The sequence below is a fragment of the Limanda limanda genome, chromosome 4 (genome assembly GCF_963576545.1).
Source record: "Limanda limanda chromosome 4, fLimLim1.1, whole genome shotgun sequence".
Lineage (NCBI taxonomy): Eukaryota > Metazoa > Chordata > Actinopteri > Pleuronectiformes > Pleuronectidae > Limanda > Limanda limanda.
Genome location: NC_083639.1, coordinates 26,094,326 through 26,103,502, shown reverse-complemented (window position 1 = coordinate 26,103,502; position 9,177 = coordinate 26,094,326).

Here is a 9,177-nt window from a genome sequence, read left to right as displayed (position 1 = left end):
TTGATATTGATCACACTCATTATTACTCTCTGATCACTGATATAATTGATTGGGTGACTAGAGGTGCAACATGACTGAAAGTTTCAACCTTGTTTGCTGACTTTGTTTCCAGATGTAGAGTTTGAATGCAAAAATACACATGAATGTAAATCTATGAAGCTTTACGATCACAAAGAAAAACATCATCCTAGTGTGGACATAATCTTTTTAAATAATTAGCTGCATGCTTGATTAAACATAATTATTGTCATTTGCCACAACATTGTATGTAACTTAAGGAGGAAGAAGGAATTCTAACAGTTTTGTCGTTAATTCATTCAAATTTGTACATAAATGTAAAATAGATAATTCTCACCATCTCTGCAGTTCCCATAAGCTTGTTAATCTCCTTTAGCTCCTAGTTTTGGTTTTACCACATTTACAAGCCAATTTCCAGCATGTGAAGACAAACAGGTGAAAAGCCAGATGGTTTAGAAACAAGAGTTTTTTCCACATTAGTCAGGTTGATGATCATGTTGCTCTGTGTCTGCCGGACGTGCGGATTGGCCGGTTCTTGCTAATGTCGCATCGCTTTGATATTTGTGCTTGTCTCAGATGAGTGGGCGGAGTCTAGCAAACCTGAGCCAGCGGGATGCTCTGCGAATCCTGGCGGCCAGTCAGCATCCAATCACCATGCAGATCAAGGGTCAGAGGGGGTGTGGCACCGAGGCAGACAGGGGAGCGTGGGAGCCCCTCCCCCTCAATCTGCAGCACCTCAACTTGCCCCTCCCAGTGATGGGGGCGGGACATAACGCATCAAGCCCCTCCTACCAGGACAGGTGAACACACCTTTCTACGGCCATGATGTTGTCAGATTTCTAATTTATTTAGTCTTGCTCAGTAACAAGTTTTTTTTAAATCCAGAGTCTTGCAAATATTAATTCTGTGTTGTTGTTGTCCATCACAGACATTACTACAGCCACATGTCTCTGCCACAAGATCACTGCGACAGAGGACGCTACAGCTACCTGTCCAGCTCCCCTGGGGACACAGTGGACATCGGCCACCAGGTGACACTTTTATACTTTTATGAAATGCAGCTCAGTAGCATCTGGTTTAATCTGCATGGGACTAACAAACTAGGCACTAGTATAACCCCCATGCCATTTATAAAGTTAGGAAACAGTTCCAAAGTGTCACTTTAACTTCAACACTGAAGAACAGATTTAAGTCCTACAGCAAGAAAATGAAAAAGTTTCATGTTTTGAGCTGTTTCTCATTTTCTCTGTCTCACATCATGAATCCTTCAGGATCCAGAACTGAGCGGTCGTCGACCGAAGGAGCAGAACTGTCTGATGAGATGTTGCAATACCAACATGGAAGAACAGAATCGCTGCCACAGTCAGGTAATCCAAAATTATTCATATCATCATTTCTAAGTTTCTAAGTAAAAAAAATACAGTTTCATTATTGATTCCACAATAATGGATTTTTCTTTATAGCGTTTTAAGTGTAACTGTTTTTGCAGACTGATGATGAAGACTTCATGCTGGAGAAGACAATGGGCTTCCTGCCTCTGCACCATGAGCTGGACAGTGGGTTGGGTTGGACTGATGGCTCCCTCCACCAGGGGGACCTCTCGGGGCTGGAGACTGAGGAGGGAGGCCTGGAGGACTGTCATTCCCATGGGGTCCTTGCCCCAGGCAGTTGTGGGGGCTTCGGGGGCGGTGGCTCACCCTCATCTGAGTCCTTCATCTCCTCAGAGCTCAGCGACTCTGGCTTCTACAGTGTGAGCACCGGTGAGTTCAGGCACTTCCAGAGGCTCCTGGAGAAGCGCATGCGGCTGTACAATGCCAGGCTGCAACACCAGGGCGAACCCTGTGAGAGGCGGGAGCGGCGTGACAGTTGCCCCAAGAGCCACCGTGAGCTGCTGGAGGCCATTCCTGAGGCTCTGACCATGCAGCCACAGAGTCAGCACCTGCAGGTCGGGATGGAGGAAGCTGGGCCCGTCATGGACCTCCCACCCCGAGGACTCTTCAGGTAGCAGCTCATAGAATAAATGTCCCTGCATAATGATCAACTAGATGTGATCCGAAAATCAGGTTGCATAAGTCTCTGGGGCTGGTTTCACAAAGTCCTGTCAGACTGGTGTGCAGAGTCTGTACTTCACACATCTATGAGTTCTGACAGGTCCGGCTATTTTTACCTTCCAAATTGTTAAAAATGTAATGTCTTTGAACAACAGCTGAACTTAGATATGTAAAATAATCTTTCTGAATCCGTTTCCTGACTCGTTTGTTGACATCTGTGTTTGAATTTCCAGGGTTTCATCGGTCCAGTTCCACAAGGCAGATCGACCCTGTCTGAACCGGCACAGCTCCAGCAGCGGAGCCCTCTTCAACCCTTCTCATGCTCACGCTGCAGTCTCACGAATGACTGCTCCGATCCTCTCCACCTGCAGCACCCCCACCAGCCACAGGAGATCACTGGTACCCATACAGCAGCACCATCAAGGCTCCAGCTCAGTGGGGATGCTGAGGAGAAGCCGAACGCTGCACCATCGTCCTCCGCCACACGAGTACCGACGCCGGGCCAGTCACCCAGCATCCCCTTCCTACTGCGCAGCAACCATGCATCACTGCGGAGGGGTCACACCACAACATGTCCTGCCACCAGGTCTGCCAGAGGAAGGGGAGCTAGAGGCCGGGGGGATGTCTTCCCACCCAGCGTCCCTGGCCATCTCACCCCAGCAACATTCCACCTCTCTGGGGCACATGAGGCCTGCTGAAGCCCACGAGCGATGCTACGACAACAGCAGCCAGATCGCTCACCATGACTGGTGGCACTCACAAGACAGAGCCATGATGACTCAGACAATGCTGGCAGAAAGGGAAAGAGAGATCGAGAGGGAACTAGAGCAACAAAGGCAACTGCAGAAGGAGCTAGAGCTGAAGAGGGAGAGGGAGGCACAGATTCAGGAGGAGATGGACAGAGAGAGGCAGCAGGAGCTGGAGAGGAGCCGAGCCAGGGAGCAGCAGCACCTCCAGAGCCTGGTTCACCCTCCTCAGGCTGGAGACGTCAACGACACCTGGCCTAAACCAGCCAGTCGACAGTCCGCGGGTTGCGGAGGAGGCAGGGGGCCTTACAGCACCCTGGAGGGCTACATCGGCCCTGGTGCTGGTGTTGCTGCTGGATGGGAGGCAAAGAAAGGAAACATTAATGCGACGTCAAGCCCTAATCCCAGTTGTGGTCCAAAATTTGCCCCAAGCTCCAAACCCACCCTGAACTCTCGGATGGCCAGGAACCAGCTCCTGAGGGACCGGGCGTCTCAGCTGGCGGACGAACGCAGCGGGATGAGCACTGACGAGGAGACCAACACCGACATCCTGATGGGTCGTTACTGGAGTCGAACCGAGAGGAGGGAACACTTCCTGTTGGCTCGCGAGCAGAGGCAGCAGCAGCAGCTGCAGGCCAGAGGAATGGCTATACGAGAAGCTGTCGGCAGAGGAGGAGCCATCACAGGTGGAGGAGGAGCCACTTTTAGTGATGGAGGAATGCTGGACAGCAGGGGAGTTGGACCTTTTGCAGAAGGACGGTGCAACACCGTACTGGAGCTGAGTCAGAAGAAACTGAGTCGTTTGAGGAACAGGAAGCTGCTGGACGACTGGACGACAGTAGAGGAGCTGCTGTCTCATGGGAACAGGTTGGACAGCCACGGGAACATGTTGTGTCCCAGCTCCCTGCTGACGGTCACCACTGTCTAACTGCATGACACGCCACGTCGAACTGTAACTCTGTGTGCGAGTGTGTGTGAGATAAGATATAAATCAGGCATTTTTATAAATCTACTTGTTCTGTCTTTTCCTGAGTGAGAAGGGAAGATGGTTATCAGCTTCATCTCAAGGACATTAGCCTCACTTAGCACTAATTTAGGAAGCAGAGGGAAATTGCCAGCCTCATGCCATCTAAAATAAAGCCTACCCCTTCCCCAGCCACCAGGGGGGGCTAAACAATAAGAAATAGTTATCTGTTCCTCTCATTTGATGAAGGACTCGCAATTACCTTGATAAGTAACGAAATATAACGTGTTAATCAATCAGTTTTGGAGTTATTGGAAGGTGTGGAGCTAGGCTAGCACTGTCTTTATGCTAAGCTACGCAGAATGTGCTGGATTGTGTTCTTCATCAAGGACATCTGGATGTTATCCCACAAAAAAAACCTGTCAAGCTATCTTGGTTGTTTTCTCACATTTGGACTAATTTGTTAATATTAGATCAAATATTAATCACTGCATCAGCAAAGCCACCAGGGTCTTGATGATGTAGATTTGAACATCAAGTTGACTCAAGCCAAACACATACTTTGTACATGCTTAGCGAAGTGTGGATGTCATATTATATTTATGACCACACAAAGCGTTTGAGCCTGCAGCACAGGCTGGACTGACCCGCCGTGTCCTTGTATTGTCGTCATTCCTGAATCTTGAAGCTCAAAGATGAAGCTGAGACTCGTCTTCTCACAAAACTAAGAGGAAGACGGAGAACGAGGGGTTTTATGGAAAGGCTGGACTGTTCCTTTAATGAATGTGTGCGTGAGAGAGGGAACCTCACTGTCATCGCTGTACATCACCTCGACCGATAGCGTTTTTTGGGCGAGAGTGTGTGTCACCATTGTACAGCACTCCAGACAAAACGTGCGTGTCAGTGCATGACGCCTGTAACGACAAACAACAGAACAAGGTCAGCTGAGTGTGTTTGCATCACGTGTTTCATGCAACATCTTACGCTCCGTTTATTTCACAGTATCTTTGACAGAATGACCAGAAATTTGGGTTTGGACTTAAATCCTCGAAGCAGATCTTGACGTTTTGGGGAGCAATACCGTTCCGCGTGCTGTAAACCTGGTTGTGCACTAACGATAGATCACATACAACTACTTTTGCATCAAGGCCACAGAACACATCCACTGTAGCGATGCAGACAGTGACAGCTGAGAGTGGATACCAAATCCTGGATAGTTTTTTATAGAAACTCTGTTTACAAGTAAGAATAATAATCGGTGGGAGCTTTTGTAACTCAATGATAAAGACACAATCTGATTCACTTGCTTGTGCAGCACTAGTCCAAACTGTGATGATGAACAATGCACCACAGAGGTTCGATCACAGCTTCTCTCTGCTGCACAAGTTTAGGCTGCATTCACGTCCGAGATCTCCAGTCCTGCACAAACATGCAGCTGAGTCGAACAACATGTTTACGTCAAATTGTGACTCTGAGGTGGAAGTTTGAGGAATTTCTGACAGGTCATGTGTTCAGTAAACATCCGGCATGTTTAAAACAAGTATTGTCAAAATACAACAGTAGCAAAACGGAACAGAAAATACACATTTTCTTCTCTAGAAAATGTCAATTAATAACAAAAAAGGTAATATCATGTTATTAATGATATTACTCAACTAAACGTGCAATTTTAAGCTAAGTGATCAGACTATAGATTACTGTTCTGCGTGAATGCAGCATAGACAGTGCGGCTGGTGTTCTCGGCTCATGGCTCCTCGTTCCTGCAGGTGTCTTTACTGTTGTCAGGATGTTTACAGATCTACCTTCCCAGGTAACAGCTTATGCACATTTACTGAAATCTGCAGCGACTGCGTGCAGACGATTTTAAAAGACGAGAACACACACCTCAAGTCGACTTTTCGTTAGGTCGTCCGGACTATACAGCAGCGTCTGTGCAGTCAGGACAGACAAAGCTCAAGTCAGCGTTGTTGACATTCCACTACACAAGAAGGTACAATGTAATCTGAAATCTACTGATTCCAGCTTCTGCCGTTTGGGAAAATGTGCAATATTACCTCAAGCTAGTTTTAATATGACAATGATGATGTTGTGTGCACTCTCTGACAGGTCTCCATTGAATGCAGTGACGGATGCACAAAAGGGGCGAATTACGACAAGTGCACAGTAATCCTATAATCTAAAAAGGAAAGAGCAAAGGTTGTGTAGATATTCATATTATTTCTCTACATTTTTTTTCCATGAGAGGGACCTAAGAAAACAACTTTTGCACATAGATTTTTATACTTAAAAGTTCTCCCTACCTTTCTCTACCAGGGACCTAGGCCAGTGGAACGACTGTAGATAGAATGACAGTGTGTGTTGATGTTTTCTTTATAAACTATCATAGTGATTTATGGAGGAAAAAATACAGTTTATTGTCATTGTGTTGGACATATTTCAATATTTTCATTGTGATGGTTATAAAAACAACAAGAACTGTTTTTATGATCTTTAAAATCGAATTAATTTATTTAAAAAGCTGGTGATACTTTGATTTGCCGTTTTTCAAAGGGTGAACACAAATTGTGAATATTATTGTCTCTTTAAATGGATAAATTGAATTTTACTGTTGTTTTGTGTCATTATGACATGTACATATTGATTTTGTGGAAAGGTGCGGATGAGGACCAGGTTAGTAACAGGACACGCTGACGCCATCAGACGTCGCCAGTGGTTTGATCGTGTGATTCTGTCGGTTTGTAGCTGTGTTACGGAGGCTGTACATACAGCACGGAGATTTACATTGTAGTATTAGTACATATTAGTTTAAAACTCACAATATTGTCAACATTCATAGAAAGTGGTTCAGTTTGTTCTGAATGTTACATGTGACATCCATAAATTATGAGTAGAGTCACTGACGCTAATTCTTAAGGAAACGTTTCGATATTTTCAGATTTATCTTCTTTATCATCTTCTCCAGAGTCAAATGTATTTGATGGATGTGACTTTTATTTCCCAGTGTCCAGTACAAAGATCATTCAAGGACGTTAGCCTTGTAAAGCATAAATACTGGAAGCCAAAGAAAACACTCACGTGACAAGTGTGGCTAAAAACCCACTTTTCAACCACTACAATGTGTAAAGCAAAGGTTAAAATTATACAGTTAGAAAAGGCGGAATTTCATGTAGCTACTCTATGCTAGCTCAAAATGTCTGCTGTGATATGAAATAACAGAAAGTTAAAGTTAAGCAATATGATTTGCTACGATACAATACTATTCAATAAGATACCGTAAAATGTGATACAAAATGATTCAATATGATACAAAATGATACAATATGATACAAAATGATACAAAATGATACAAAATGATACGATACGTTATGGTATGATACTATACAAAATCAAACTATATGATAAGATACGATATGCTACGATCGGGGGGGAAACTGAATGTTACTTTACACTTTGTACAGAGACATCAGTCAAGAGAAAATCCCAACAACCCAACAGCATCAGATCATCATCACCAGTGACAGTCAGTCAAGATCTAATTCAAAATTCCAGCGTCATTTGTAAAAAAATCACCATTTTGATTGAAAGATTGTAATAATGTAACGTAACAACCTGTGCAGCTGCAAATATCTCATTCATGCGCCCCAACTACATTTCTGTGTAAATATTTCTCACCACCTTCCCATCTGTAACCAGGGAAACAGCACACACGCACAGATCAGTGATGTGGGCGTGACTCAGAGCCGGGCGTAGGAACGTCCTGGTTACCAGGTGTGAGCAGTGGGTTTGTTTAAATCTGAAAGAGGAGTTTCTGAAAGGTGGATTCTTTCCCCAGAGGCTCGCAGTGTCTCCTTGTGCTTCCAAATTCTGCTCAGCTGAGCAAGTCCTGCACCCATCACTGTGCTGGACAGATGCAAGGGACGTCCATCTTGTCCTCTGACTCTGGAGAAGAAGGAGAGCGTTAACAATTTACAGACATTTCACAGTGGTTTTTTTTCTTCTTTTGAATACATTTTAAACCCTGAGAAAAAGAAAGAGGTGCTGGAGGTTTGATTCCACACTCCCACCCCCCCCTGTCTCAGCTGTGACTCAAACAGTCTGAATAATGGATGACGAAGAGAGAATATTTTTCTTCTCACCCCCCCCCCCCCCCGCCCCTTCACTCTCTCTCTGCTTACGTTACACAAGAGCACAGAGAGCTGAAAATAGCTGCTGTCCTCATGTGATGTGAAATTAAAAGCACACTGGAGCGGAGACGCACTCGTTTCACTCCATCTGACAATCCCTCCATCCGGCCTGCAACACCTCCTCCATCCGTCCGGGCGAGGGTACTTTTCACCACAGCAAGCTTTTTTGGAATATGATGATGTACATGTGATTGTAATAAAGAGATTTTAATTAGCTATGACACAGTGGTGCTGTGTTTTCACTGATTGCAACAATTTCCTGAAATGTAGGAAAGGCTTTTAAAGTGACATATGAGAAGTGCATATCGGGTTGAGTTAGTTATTCATCTCTGGTTAGAAATAGAAATTGAATATTAATTTTATAACATTAACATGGTAATTGTTTGTTGAGATCTGTATTTTATGTACGTCATGTGAAGTCAACAGATGACCTCTTCAGTTACTAGCCAGGGCCCACATGACTTTGTCACATATACACGTTAACATACATATAAATTTATGATGGGTCATTCCTTTTTAAATTATTTAATGAATATTTCAATGCATCTTTTTATAAAGCGTTGCCAAGGTTTTGATAGATTAAAATGTCCCCTCCCTAAAACTGCAATGATACACTTGATATATAATCACCTCTGATCCTAAATATCAAATATTCATTTTCCTCATTTTATCCCACAATTTATTTTATAAAATAAAACACAAAACCTAATTATTTTCCATTTACTACATGATAATGATATTTCTTTTGGAGGGTCAACACAGTCGGGACTATGTCACTGCTTAGCAGCAACATTGTTTTTTTTTGCATTATTATTTTATTAAGATTACCATTTAAAACAGGTTGAGTTTGAGGAATTTAACTCCACATCCACAAGGGTAAAGTTCACTTCAGACATTCCTCAGCCCAGTGTGGCATCACAATGCAGTTAATGGGATGCACACTGAGACACACTTGTATTGATCCCTCAGTAACAGTGATGAAAGGACTGAGTGTGGGAACCCGGAGGAGAGGGACTCACAGAGCCTCAGTGGTCCACAGATCCAGACCTCTGCCCCAAGGACACAGATGTTAAAGGCTATTGAAGCACCAAGACAAAAACATATACTGAGGTATCTCTAAGTATTTGTTTGTAAAAAGTCTTTGGTTTTTTGGTTTTAAAACATCCTTGAAATGTTCTATATGAAAATGGCAGTGACTTATTATATTGAAGTAT